The sequence below is a fragment of the Neolamprologus multifasciatus genome, chromosome 7 (genome assembly GCF_963576455.1).
Source record: "Neolamprologus multifasciatus chromosome 7, fNeoMul1.2, whole genome shotgun sequence".
Taxonomy (NCBI): domain Eukaryota; kingdom Metazoa; phylum Chordata; class Actinopteri; order Cichliformes; family Cichlidae; genus Neolamprologus; species Neolamprologus multifasciatus.
In genome coordinates, this window is record NC_140445.1 from 49,988,395 (window position 1) to 49,993,073 (window position 4,679).

Here is a 4,679-nt window from a genome sequence, read left to right on the forward strand (position 1 = left end):
TGTTTGTTCATAGATTGGTTCCATGCAGCCAGGCCCATTCACTATTATATTATTGGTTTTAGACAATAGCATTACAGTAATGTAATAAATAAAACCAGGTGGCCTCTATTATCAACATTTTTTAAGCATCGTTAACTTTTGTGTTTCTATTTGGTTGATGAGGAAATTAGAATTTCAGCTGAAGTGGAAATGTTCACATGTAGTTGTAGCTCATTAGCAATAGAGTCCAATAAATGTTTTCCAATTCAGCACCCTTGAGAAACACGGGATCTTATGGGGTCAAGTATCAAATGAGCAGATATTTCTCTTTAATTTTTACAAATGTCTCCTGTCAGAAACTAAGCTTAGATCTAAGCTTTGCCCTCAGCTGCTTCCAATGTGTCAGACTGAAACAGTAAAAAGGGGTTATGTGAGGGTTATAGGGCTAACAAGCCCACAGTCTGACCTGAGTTTGTCAGCGCCAATCTAGCTAAGTCAATATCAATGCGCTGACTGCTCCACCAGTTGACCTTTTCCTCCCTCTTTCAAGGCGTAAAAAGGATTGTTGTTACAGTAGGGTGATAGGCTTTTATTGGTCTTTATAACAGAAGCTTTTGTTGGGTCTGTGTCCTGCTAATACCCCTTGGCAAGTCATTTAAACCTTGAATGCCTACTTTTTATAAGGTGGCTCACACACTAGCGAGAGCAACTCTCAACAATAGTTCAGCAATAGCTGTGAGTTAGAGACTGACCTTCCCTTTGCCTCCTTCGGTGGTAGTCCAAAACTTGACTAATACAAACAGTTAATAATGTTAATTTGTGCTAATTCCACTATAATAATCACTAGTGGTAGATATAGCAATAATGTTTGACCAGTTTTATGTGTTCCCTGCTTTGGGATTGTGTTAAGAATGCAGATTTATCACAGGTGATGGTTCTGATGATCATCTTCCCTGTCCTGTCATTGTCAGGGCATGCTAGTTCAGAACTACTTTGCCAGTAGCACAGGGTGCTTTTTTTTGTTTTCTTCTTCTTCTTTTACAGCAGTGAGAAGATACAGACCAGGTGTGAGATGCTGTTCAGGTCATTGTAAATATGACAGAGGAGTGGGCTGTAAATCCCTAGGGCCATAGATTTATGGGTCATCTGGTGTTCTCACAGGTCAAGGGTCGGGGATCCGTGACTTGTCCGACTTTATATTTTTCAGCTATCTGCGGCGAACCTTGAACTGTGCAGCCGGCTACTTCTAACTTTAGAGTGGTGTAATCATAAATCGATACTCGCCATGCTGCACGTTCCTGGGTAGATGTCTTTGATGAGGTGTCTGCACATTCATATTTGAGTTTCTCTCTTGTGGGAAATAAGCAGGTTATTAATTTCTGTATGTTGAGGAAATGAAAAACAATTCAGGTCTTGTGTTTTGCCCACACTAGAGGAACCATCTTAGCTTTGCATTTCATGAATCCTCCTTTTGGGGGACGGGGGTACATTGTGTTGTTCCTCTCCTAAAAGACTTGCTAATGGAGCATGGTGCTTAGGTCTTTGGATTAACACAAAGGCCTGAAGTTTGCTGTGAAAGGGCTCTTCTCCTCCCTGGCCTTGACTGCAACAATGGCTTTGTCCCAGTGCCTGACTGCAAGAACACTGGCAGGGGTTAAATCCCGTACTTTATAAACAGAATATTTACAGATATAAGCTCCATTTTTTTCCATTGAAATGACAGCCGTCATTCGCCACCCAAGCTGTGATATTCTGACACATAATGGTGTAAAGTATGTAGGCGTGTGGAGGATGGAAAAAGTGCCACTCAGATGGTGTCCGTCATGTGCTAGAAATGAGTTGTTAACCTTTTTTTAATATATCATTTATTTTTTTAAACAACTTTCTTTTTAAAAGGCCAACTGAGTATTTCGCATGTAGACAATGATTCTCCACTTGGTTAAGTTCAATGCATTACATAAAACGTTTTCTATATTAATCCTCAAAGCAAAACACCATTCACAGAGTTAGGTCCCAACATTGCATCTCCTAAGAACAAACAGCTTCTAAAATGTTTATAAAGAAAGCAATCTGACCAGTTTAATAGATTCCTCGCTTCCTAGTAAAATGCCTTACTGCTTTGTTTTACAGTCTAAGTGTTTTTATACTCGACAGCAAAACCTCTCTGACGAGGAAGAAGTTCTAGTCCTCTGGAAGTTATGTCCACCATAAACATGTCCTTTTGGGCAAAAGTAACACTTTGATATTGCAATTAAACAACCACAAAAGGATGCAAAAGGTGCAACTGTCAAGAGTTTGACCTGAACCAGCAACTTTTATTTTCTGAGGCAAGAGGAAGAGGATCACATTCTGGCATTCCAGCAGAGGTGAAGGAGAGGCAGAGGTCAACAGTGTCCTCTCCGGGGAGTTTCACTGCGTGGGTGGATCTGTACGTTTGGGCTTTATAGATATCTGTCATTTTAATTCCTTCTAATTTGTGATAACAGAGTAAACATTAATGATTGTTTTTACTGACAATACATATTATATTGCTAATATATAATATCTTAATTTTGAGCAACTATTAAGACCAGTAAATTCTGTTTATCAAATAGTGACCTAATCATTTCATCTTGGAGATAACTTTGGTTACATGTGTGTGTTTAGTTTAGACAGTGTGAGGCTTTGTGGTTGGAGTAACTTGCATGGAGGACTCACTTTGATTCACAGCCGGATGGCTGGTCTCATACAGAAATGCTGACATCACATTCAGGTAGTAGAAAAAGTTATTGTGATGCTTGAAACCAATCTTTCTATATAATTAAAATACATATTACATATATCATTTGATTTAACAATAAGCCTATAATCAAAACCTTTGTTAGCAGACAGCTCTCTTTAACTTTACATGTAGGCACAAAGGAAATGTCAAACCACCAAATAAACCAAATCCTGACTCAACATTCACCGCCGTCCCCACATCTTTAAGCCGTTGATAGGGAAGAAGAAAGAAGAGCATCATGTGAAAGCTGTTGTGGATACGGGGTGGTTAGCCTGGCAAAACAAGCTCTGCCATCACTGATGTGCTGCTTTAAAGCACGGTTTCTGCGAGCTCTACCAGTGATTCTCATTTGGGAGCATGTGTTTGAAGTATGGGGGGGGGCTGACTGAAGCAAGAGACGCCTCGCTCTGCCATTCCCAGCCATGACTCGCTGCCTCTGAGTTTAAGGGCCGGGCTGAGGTTAAGAGGGCCGGGTTGGAAGAAAGAGGAGGGGAGGAGGAGGAGTAGTGTTTGACAGAGAGGAGGGTGGGATGACCATCTGGTTGGGCTCCTCTGTGTACACGCACATGCACACACACCTCGCTCACTCTCTGACTTTATACAGTCTTAGCTTTGATATGGGCTGTTACTGTGCTGACAGCTCCGGTAGAGAAGGCTGGCTGCTGCTGTCCTGGATTTAGAGTTTACAGGAGCTTACATAGATATGGAGTGCAGAACAATTTAGGACTGGATATAGTGGCGACAAGATCCGTTTTCTCTATTCACGTCAGGAGAGTTGGCCTACACTGAGGTAAGACCTGCAGGAAAATGAATGAGATGTAAACCGGTTCCTCTGAGAGCTTCGCTTTGGTTGTAGTGAGGCTGAAAGAAAATGGAAAAGTTGCACCGTAACTCCTTGATTAAATGTATTTGAATGAATGTGTGGATGGCTTGATTGCAAATGCATGTTTCACCCGTAAAACATGTAGCACATCCCAAATACAGGCAATTTCCGGTCTTTGTGGAATTGTCTCTTATATACGCATCAGTGTTCAGACTTGATTTTAGGTCTCATGCACGAGTTAATGCGTTTGAAGTCTGCTGCTGTGTGTTGAATCTTAGTTCAGGCTGGCCAGCACAGTAGTGTATATCTCTGTGGGGATGTCACTCCCATCCATTTGGTCTTGAAAAAACACTCCCCCGGCCACAAACAGGGGCCTCCATAAGCTGACCAAACTCCAACTCCTTATAGCGCCTTTGCACTGCGTAACTTATCCTCCTGTCGAGTTCTTTTTTCAGTAGCATTTTGACCTTGACTTTTTCTAATCTGACTGGTATCAACTTTTGTGTCGCTTTTCCAGGTTTTGATTTGATGATGCTGTGTAGTTTTATTCATTTTTGAATCATAAATACTACTCAATTTCAAGTTCAGCTTTTTAAAATGTGATTTATTTAAGCATAGGCACGAGGCTTCTAGTTTAGCACCGGGGTGTAATTTTTCTAATGAACTTCATCTGGCCCAGAGGTTGTTTTTTTTGTTTCTTTTTTTATTTTTTGACACTACATTAACGGCCAAAGGCTGACAGGCAGTGATTTTTAAATATTTGCGTGTGTGCAGGGAGATAAATAATATGCTGCATATTTTTCAATCTTGTTGGACATGAAAAATAAACTGAGTTTGTCTGACTTCAAGCTTAAGTAAGCAGGGACAGTGAACAGAAATTCTTGTTTTTCTCTCCCAACTACAGCCTATCCTGCATTACCGAGCTAGCAGAAGCCAAGTTAAACAAGTAGGGCCAGCCTAAACTGACAGAGAACACTGTGTTGGGTTGTGTGCATGTCCATCATCCACTTCCTAAAGAAATAGACAGTAATTCAGACCAGAAGTTGCTTATTTTTCCTGTGCACTCTCTCAAGAGCTGTTAATCCAAAGCTCCAGTGTCTGGATTTTTTTTGGAGG